Source organism: Balaenoptera physalus (assembly GCF_965194825.1).
Source record: "Balaenoptera physalus genome assembly, chromosome: 16".
Lineage (NCBI taxonomy): Eukaryota > Metazoa > Chordata > Mammalia > Artiodactyla > Balaenopteridae > Balaenoptera > Balaenoptera physalus.
In genome coordinates this window covers 30793482-30803086 of record NC_138898.1, presented here as the reverse complement: position 1 = coordinate 30803086, position 9605 = coordinate 30793482, and the positions used below count along the sequence as shown (strand labels likewise).

Sequence of the window (9605 nt, the reverse complement as noted above, 5' to 3'; positions counted from 1 at the left end):
CCCCTCTCCTCCCCTCCCCCTCCCCCAGGCCGGATGGCCGCGCCGCTGCCGCTGCCGCCGGGTGGGCCAGCGCTTCAGCCCAGATGTGCGAGGCCGGGGCGGGGCCTGCAACACGGGCCTCCGCCGAGGGGCCCGGCCCGGCTCGAGTCCACCGCCCCTCCCTTTGCCCCTCCTGCGCCTCCCCCACTTCCCAGCCACCCGGGGGGCCGTGAGGGGAGAAGGGTGAGGAGACGAGGTGGAGGGAGGAGGAGAGGAATTTCAGGCCCTGGTAGGCCTCCTGCAGCCCGACTGTGAAGGGCTCCTCTGCCCACCCCAAGGCCACCTCGGGATTCAGCCTAGGGGGCCTAGCTGCTGAGAGGGAGGGCCCTGCCCAGACCCCTCCAGCCCCTGCCCCGGACTCTCGCAGTCCCTTCACCCAGACACCCCCACCCCACCCCCAAGATCCCGAGTTTGGTCTCCAAGGGTCAGAGAAGAGAGAAGAAGCCAGATTGAGGGTGAGGACAGGCCTTTAAGCCCCAGGCTGGGGCCTAGGCCTGTCCTTGCTGAAGTTTGGGGTAGGGAGGGAAGGGTTCTCACAGTTTGGGTCCCCACTGCTAGCAAAGGGATCACTCAGAACTCATCCTGCTTTGGCAAGGAGCACAGAGCTCCTTTCCTGTGAGGGTTCATGACCTTCTTCCTGTCCTAACCCATGCTTTCGTGGGGATTTGGGGACCTGGCCTCCAAACAGGAGATTTAGAGTGGAGATCTCTTTGCTAGGCCCCTCTAAGGCAGCTGACTTCCCATAACGCCCACCACCTCCTGGTTCCGGCAGGGCCTGGGCCTGGCCCCTTTCTCTCTGCCCAGTGTGTTCCCACAAAGGCTTAGGCTGGGCACGGATGGGGTGGGGCCAAGGGCTGCTTCTTAGCTTGTGTCTCTGTGTTAGGGGGGCTGGCCTCCTGTCTGTTCCCCCAGCCCCTTCCCCAAAGAAGGCTCCCACAGTTCTTTGGGCATCAGCTGCCCCTCCCACCCCAAACCTTGGCAGGGGCTATTGTCCCTCCCCGGAGTACTTTCTCTCCTCCTCTCTGCCCATCTAAAATGCTCCCCAGCTAAAGTGTCATCTCTTCTAGACTTTTTATTTATTTATTTATTTATTTATTTATTTATTTATTTATTTTATTTTTTAATTTTTAAAAATTTTTATTTATTCTTATTTTTAAATTTTTTTACTTATTTTTGGCTGCATTGGATCTTCGTTGCTGCAAGCGGGCTTTTCTAGTTGTGGTGAGCAGGGGCTGCTCTTCGTTGCCATGTGCGGGCTTCTCATTGTGGTGGCTTCTCTTGTTGCGGAGCACGGGCTCTAGGCGTGCGGGCTTCAGTAGTTGCGGCACATGGGCTCAGTAGTTGTGGCACGCGGGCTCTAGGGTGTGCGAGCTTCAGTAGTTGTGGTTTGCGGGCCCTAGAGCGCAGGCTCAGTAGTTGTGGCGCACGGACTTAGTTGCTCTGTGGCATGTGGGATCTTCCTGGACCAGGGCTTGAACCCATGTGCCCCGCATTGGCAGGCAGATTCTTAATCACTGAGCCACCAGGGAAGTCCCTCTCCTAGACTTTTTGCCCTTATTGTCAGGGCCACTGCTCCAGAGGGCTCCCTGCAATGAGATTGGGGGTGAGGGGTGTGCAGAACCAAACAATTTTGGATGTTAGCACTGGCCAATAAGCCAGCAAGGTATCCAATCAGCAACCTCTACTGGATGTTCCAAATGTGTGTCTGTAAGAATGTGTGTATCTGTTGGTGTGTCTGTGTGTGTGTCTATGTGTATGAGTGTGTCTTTGTGTGTCTATGACTGTGTGTATATCTGTGTCCATATGTGAGTGTGTCTCTTGGGATGTCTATGTGACTGTGTCTGTATGTGTCTATGCCTGTCGGTGTGTCTGTATGTATTATATATGTGTGTCTCTGTATCTTATGTCTTTGTGTGTGTAAGTGTGTTTGTTGTATTTGTCTGTTTGTGTGTGACAAGTGTGTGATGGGGGCTGGCAGGCCTTCCTCTCATTCCAGAGGCCGAGCAAAGCCGGGGAGGGTTGAAGTGTGGCTGGGCATTAGTGTATGGGGAAGGGGCAAAGGGTCCAGCCCCTCAAACACAACCTGCCTCTTGTTTTTCTTTTTCCTCCACCCCAGGTGTTCCTCCCTCCCCACCCCCAGCTCCACAGACTGGCTCATCTCTGAGGGCCACAGCAGCAGGCTCTGAGCAGGAGTGAAGAAGAGTCATGGGTGGGGAGGTCCCCAGCCCCTGGTGCCCTTCTGCTTAGCAGCCTTCTGTTCCCCCCCTATTTTAGGCCCCCTCAGTCTGACATAGGCATCACAGCCCCACCCTTGGGCAGCGTCCAGTCAGACACAAGAGAAGGACACCGAACAATCCCAGTGAATCCTTGCCACTGGGAGGTTTGATTCAACTGCCACCAGAAGATTTGGGCTGAGGTGGGCATGGACAAGGGACCTGCAGAGCCCCTGCCCTTTGTCATCCTCCCTGTGCCCTTGCACCTCCCTCCTCTCCCCTCCATCGCTATGGGGACCCACCCACTGACCTCACCCGCTTCCTGCTTCTCCCCGGTGGGGGAGGAGCGAGGAAGGATCAGTTCCGAGTGTGTCCTTTCAGGAGCAGCCTCTCTCCAGGTCACGCTTCCCTCCTCTGGCCTGCACTCAGGATATCCCCCTCCTGTGGATGCCCTCGTTCCCAGCCCTGCCCCTCCAGTTCACCTCTATTGTGCAACTGGAGGAGACTTTAGAAAGTGCAAATCTGGTTCCATTGCTTCACCGCTCCTACACTCTCCATGACTCCCCATTACCTACAGCAGAAGAGCCAAGTGATCCAAGGGTTGGACTGCCCTTGGCTGACCTCTCAAACTCCCCTTCCCAGCCCTAACCTCCAACCGCATCTGCTGCCCTTCAAGCCCAACTTGCCTTCTCTGCTTCTGAACCTTTGTTCCACCTGGGCCAGCCCCAGCCCTGCCTTGCTTGGCAGGCAGCACCCTTCCTCCCTTGGGCTCTTTGGGAGAAACTGGCCCCTGGGAACCTGTTGTGGGTGCTGTGTCTGCTCAAAGAGCCCCCAGCCCTGGTCACCACCAGGTGGGGCTTTTAGGAAAACTCTTTGGGTTTGGAAGGCAGGAGCAATGCTCCTCTTGCTTGGTGCCTTACCCGCACACCAGCAGGCAGTATTAGGGCAGAGGGTGATATTTGTCTTTAGGACATGTCATTTTCCACCTAAGCTTATGTGTTCTGTCTCCCCTCCCTCTTGCCCAAGTCCGGCTGCTTGCTCCACCCCAGAGCTTGGGGCAGGCAGACAGAGAGACACACAAACCACACACACACACACACACACACACACACACACACACACACCCCACACACATACACCAGGAGGAGGGCAGGTATTCCCACAGCCTCCCTCGGGATGAGAGGGTGGACAGAAGTTTTTTTCCATCAGTAGACCCTGTTGACTGCACCTCGTGGTGTGCTGGTGCCTATTTGGGTAACTTACCTGCCACTTACGCTGCCACAACACCCTCGGTGGGGAGGGACTCTCCATTCTACAGAGGAGAAAGCTGAGGCTTAGAGAGAAGAGGACACTGCCCAATTCAGACCCACTGCTGATTCAGGGCACAGATCGATTCAGTGGACTGTCTCAGAGCCTGTGTTCTTGCAGGAGACTGATGAAGGGAAGATGGTACCTGGGCACCCAGATGCAGCCTTCCTGGATAGTTGTCCAGCCCTGCCTGCCCCTCCCTGGGGATGGAAGGTGGGTGGCTCCTGGGACAGAGGCCTCTAGAGTGTTCCTCTACCAGATTCCTGAGGTGCGAGCTTCCTTCCAGGAATGACTCTGCCTGCCCCACCCAGCTGGACTTCCTCTCTGTGGCTCATAGCATCCATCTGCATCATTTTCCTCATTGGAGATGGGAGCGTGGGAGGCCCAGCCTGTGGCCAGGAGTTCAGGCTCAGCCCTGGTGATGCCCTGCCTCCGCTGTTGCATGGGCAGCTGGCACCTCCTCCTTCATAAAAAGAGAGCCCTGGGGTTCCACCTTCCTGCTGAGCCTCCCTAATACCCTGCCCCAAGTGACCCCCAAAGCACCGGAATTGGCCCTGTCTCCCAGAACTCTGCCCTGACACGGCTCCACTTGCAGCTCCTTCTCCAGAGTGATGTTATTAGGGTTCCCAACAGGGACATTGGGAAGACTTCTTGGAGGTGGTGACGCTTGATCTGCATCCTGAAGGATGACTGAGAGAGTCATCCATGTGGAGAAGTGGGCAGGGCATTCCAAGAAGAGGAAGCTGCAGACAAAGGCATGGAAGGTGGAGTGAGCAGGAGGCAGAAAGGAATCAGCAGACTCTACAGCTGGATGAGTGTCTGGCTGTGTGTGTCCCTGATGCTTTCAAGTACAGTCCTCCCTTGTGCCCTACCCCAGCAGGCATGCTGGTTCTTTGCTCGGGAACCCTCAACCCCACTTGCTCCACTTGGACGTCTTCTGTTTGGGATCTTTGGTCTCTAGTCCTGACCACTGGGAGTTCAGCTTCACTGCACAACCCTTTCTCTGCTCACGCCTTCACTTACCTTGGGCAGCATCTCCCCTTGCCGACCCCTGCCCCACAGAATGGTCTCTCTGCTAGGGTATGGGGGTACAGAAAAGGGCCACGACTCTAAGGGAAAGGAAGATGTTGGGGGAGAGAAGACACTTTCCTTTCAGCCATGTCAAGTTGGAGAGAATGCTGTGTAGACAGTGCTGGGTGCCCCCTCCCCTATTATCTAGTTTCTTTTTCTTCATAATAGAAACTTCTCTTTTCAGCCGTACAGAAGTGTTCCGTAGTATCTTTCAGCTTTTAAACACTGCTGTTGGTTGCCCATTGTTTCTTGTTCCTCATCCTGCTTTTCTCCATCTTGCTGCCTGGAATGTTGATGGGATGACTGGAGCTCTAACCACCATGTTGAACCATAAGGTTGAGGGACACACCCCAGTGATAGCAGAAAGCGACCAGCAAGGAGACTGGCACTCAGCAATAGCCCATGCCCACCCAGGGCTGAGTACTTGCAGACCTTTAAAAGCGAAAGAAAGAAACTCTTTTGTTTAGGACCCTGTATTTTCAGTCTCTGTTACTCATAGCAGAATGTAATCCTATCTGATTTGACCCTAAGGAAAAATGTTGACTAGGCAGTGGGTAATGGACCTGGAGCACAGAGCAGAGTTTGGAGTTGTGGGTAGAAATTTGGCAGTCATTCTCACGGAGATGGGAATTGAAGCCACCAGAGCAATGAGATCAGCAAGACACAGTGTGCTGTGTGGAAGAGCAGACAAGCCCTGCCCAGGAGGCAGTCTGTCCCCCTCTTGCCCAGAAAGACTGTTCTGGCTCTGCTGCTCAGTTTCATCCACCCACTTCCGATCATGAGGAGGGTTCTGCCTCCTCAGCACACTTCTTGGCTTTTATGATGCAGAATCAGGATGGAGGGAGGCTGGGGGAAGACAAGAGGTCTATGGACTAGGGTTGGAGGAAATTGTTTGGAAGAGTTTTTAGAGAGAGAATTTTAAGAGCAGCTGTGGTGTGTGTGGCAAAGTGGATTGGAGAAGGAAAAAAAAGAGGTTTTATAATGTGCTGTTGTAGTGTGAAAATCCCTTTCGCGGTGTTCAAGAAAACACACAACCTGAAATGTGCTGAAATTACTTTTTGATTGCTAGACTGGACCTCATCTGTCATAACATCACCTGAGACTGGTCCATTTGGATGATGGCTTGAGAAGTGCCACACAAGTAATAAAAACCCGTTAGAGGGACTTCCCTGGTGGCGCAGTGGTTAAGAATCCGCCTACGAATGCAGGGGACACGGGTTTTAGCTCTGGTCCGGGAAGATCCCACATGCCACGGAGCAACAAAGCCTGTGCACCACAACTACTGAGCCTGTGCTCTGGAGCCCGTGAGCCACAACTACTGAAGCCCGCATGCCACAACTACTGAAGCCCACATGCCTAGAGCCCGTGCTCCGCAACAGGAGAAGCCACTACAACGAGAAGCCCGCGCACTGCAACGAAGAGTAGCCCCCGCTCGTTGCACCTAGAGAAAGCCAAAAATAAATGAATAAAAATAAATAAATAAATTTATATAAAAAACCCCATTAGAACAGCATAAGTAAAGGAGAAGCTCATATCACAGGGGTTTGTATGTTATAGAATGTGGGGGCAGAGGAGTGCATCTGGACTCCACAAGGGCCTGGAACAAGGAACTGGAAATAGGCCAGCAGCAGGGAGCTGTCGCCCTGGCCACTTTCCTCCTTCTTCTGCTCTCTGTGTATCTGCTAAATTCTTCTCTTGCTGCAGACTGCCTTTTTATTAGACTTTTTTTTAATACCAGTTTTAGATTTACAAAGATAGTGAGCAGATAGTAGGGAGTTCCCGTCTATCCCCTCCCTCACACACAGCTTCCCCTATTATTAACATCTTGGACTAGTGTGATGTATTTGTTATAATTAATGAACAAATACTGATACATTATTAACTAGAGCCCATAGTTTACATTAAATTTCACTCTTTATATTGTACATCTGCGGGTTTTGCCAAATACATAATATCAGATATTCACCATTACAGTGTCATATAGAGTAGCTTCACTGCCCTAAAAATCCCCTGTGCTTCACCTATTCTTTCCTGGAATACCTGATGACTACTGATCCTTTTACTGTCTATAGTTTTGCCTTTTCCAAAATGTCAAATAGTAGGAATTATACAATATGTAGCTTTTTCAGACTGGCTTCTTTCACTTAGTAACATGTATTTAAAGTTCCTCCATGTCTTTTCATGGATTGACAGCTCATTTCTTTTTAGTACTGAATAATAATATTCCATTTTATGTATGTAACAGTTTATTTATCCATTCACCCATTGAAGGACAGCTTGGTTGCTTTCAGGTTTTGGCAATTATAAATAAGGCTTCTATAAACATTTGTGTACTGGGGTTTGTATAGACATAAGTTTTCAGCTTAACTGGGGAAATATCTAGAAGTGTGATTGCTGGATCATATGGTAAGACTATGTTTAGCTTTGTAAGAAACCACCAAACTATATTCTAAAGTGGCTGTACCATTTTGCATTCCCACCAGCAATGCGTGGGAGTTTTTGTTGCTCCACAACAAAAATCCTTGTCAACATTTGGTGTTGTCAGTGTTCTGGATTTTCACTATTCTGATAGTCGTTGTTTTAATTTGCAATTCCACAATGACATATGATGTTCAGCATCTTTTCATATGCTTATTTGCCATCTATATACCTTCTTTGATGAGGTATCTGTTCAGATGTTTTGCCCATTTTTAAATGGAGTTGTTTGATTTCTTATTGTTGAGCTTTAAGAGTTCTTTGTATATTTTAGATACAATCTTTTATCAGATATGTTTTGCAAATATTTTCTCCCAGTCTGTGCTTGTCTTTTAATTCTCTTAACAGATTGCCTTTTGTTTACTTTTTTTTTCTCCATGCATGTGATCATTCCACAGCTCCTGAATGCATTTGCCCTTCATTTCAGCTACAAGCAGATGCCAAATGGTGTCTCTTAGTCCCAGTTCCAGATTTTGGGGAGAGACTATTATTTGAACAGTTTGGTGAAGTGGGAAATTAATTATGGCTGGATGGCGTGGTGACATTAAGGTAGCTGGTGGTCTGGGAAATGTAAATTTAGTTGTCTAGCCTTTGCAGTACAGGAAAATAAACCAGAAGGAGGTGGGAGGGGAGTGGCAACCCTCCCTGTAAACATAGGAGGTGGAGCCTGGTGGGTGTGTGGGGGGCTGCTGCTCTGGTGCTGTAAGTGTAGGTAAAGAAACTCAACCAATACCGAACGACACAAATCAAAAAGCAAAATTCTCCACACTCAGTTCCACTCCTCAGAACATTTTCCATTTTTAGATACTCCAGAGTCTTAACATCATAGTTTTAAATAATATGCTTTACCTCTGTTTCTCAGTTTAGTAACTCAAGAGAACATCTAATGATGCCTCATCATTAAAGCAAGAATTTAAATCACACTATCTCTCATCTCCCCGTGCCTACTTTCTCAATTGTGTTAGCTGTATTATTATTGCAGACTTATTTTGGTGTTATTCATAGTTGTAAACGGTCTGAGTTTAAAACTTAGTTCCTCTTTCATCAACTTCGGACAGAATTTCTTGAGCCCTGCCACTATATAAAAAGAACTAGCCCCTCTATGCCATCTGCCATCTTCCTTCCCCACCTCCTTCTAATTTCTGTTGGTTTTACTTTTGTGTTTCCATGATCAAAGTTTATAACACTTATATTCTGTACTGTAATTATAATTAAATCTTCCATTCTTTGTCTTTAGGTTGATTCTGAAAACTGAAAACCAACCAATTTTATGATTATATAAGCATTATTTACTGCAGAACCAAGTAATAAGATACCTCTACTGAGAAGGAAGTGTAATGGCATTTCCTCCACCCTATGCTGCTTGAGGAAGAATATTTGCTGTCTCAAATGTTAAGGTTAAGTAGATTCTCTTTTGTTTCACTCCACTAATTGCTCAGAATCATGCTTCAGATGTGTTTGCTCCATATTTGGTTCCTGGAATAGATTTTGTTGTTTCTGGTTTTCTAATTACCTTTTTTTTTTTTCTTTCTTTCTGAGAGAAGAAACAGATGTTGTCTCCATTATGTTACCACAAAGTCAACTTGCCATATACACTGTCCCATGCTGGGTCCTTTGTATGTGTAGTGAGATATGGTAACTGTTGTTGAGTTTATCCAGCATTCCATTCGCCTCCCCTTTCTTTTGGTGAACTGCTGCTCCCCAGTCCAACTGTATGATTTGGGGTTTTTTCCAATTGCAGTACCTTCAGGGGTGGGCTATATCCAATGCCTGGCAGTTTACCTTGATGGTGACTGATGAGGGCTGGACACACAACTGAGGCAAGAATAATTGGAGTCCAGTGGGATTTGATCAGTGGATATTGAGAGTGAGAGGCACTCACCCCTTTAGCTTCAGGTAAGGCTTGATCCAGGGACTCCAATGATGTCATCAAGGACCCAGGGTCACTATATATCTTTCCTCTGCACTCAGTGTTGTCGTCATTCCCTGGCTCCTCACTGTGGTCTGCCAGGAGCAACATGCTTCTCTCATGTAGCAAATGTGGGGGTGGGGGGGTCAATCAAACTCAATCCACAGGACTTGAGAATATAGGAGGGAAATCAGAGTAGTTTTTACCAAAAGGAGAATGAATTCATTTTGTACATCCAAACCACAGATGTTCACACTCCTTCCTATTGAATTCTTTCTATTTCAGTGATTCTAGCTTAAAATTCCAAGAATTATTTCTTGCTTTTTTTTCATAGCTTCCCCTTTTTGTTTTATGAATGTAATAGCATTAGAATCTTTCTTTTTATAAATTCTCCTCTGTTCCTTATCTATTTCCTCTTGGATCAGTTTGTTCACCTTTTATTTAATTTATTAAAGAGGCAGTATAGCTGAATAGTTCAGAGTATAATGCAAGAAACGGACTGCCTGGGTTCAGATTCCATCTCTCTGCCCTTTACTAGCTATGTAAGCCTCAGCCAAGCTATGTTGCCTTTCTGTGACTCCATTTCCCAG

At 48.5% G+C, this 9605-nt stretch overlaps 1 protein-coding gene across 1 annotated transcript in view; it reads left to right on the top strand.

The window, feature by feature from the left end:
* The first annotated feature begins 34 nt into the window (after positions 1-34).
* The window catches only part of SIGLEC1 (sialic acid binding Ig like lectin 1), a 37733-nt gene continuing 28162 nt past the window's right edge, over positions 35-9605 (top strand). The window contains exon 1 of the mRNA XM_082428891.1: positions 35-9002. The gene's annotated coding sequence lies outside the window, so the exon portion shown is untranslated. The remainder of the gene's footprint in view (positions 9003-9605) is intronic.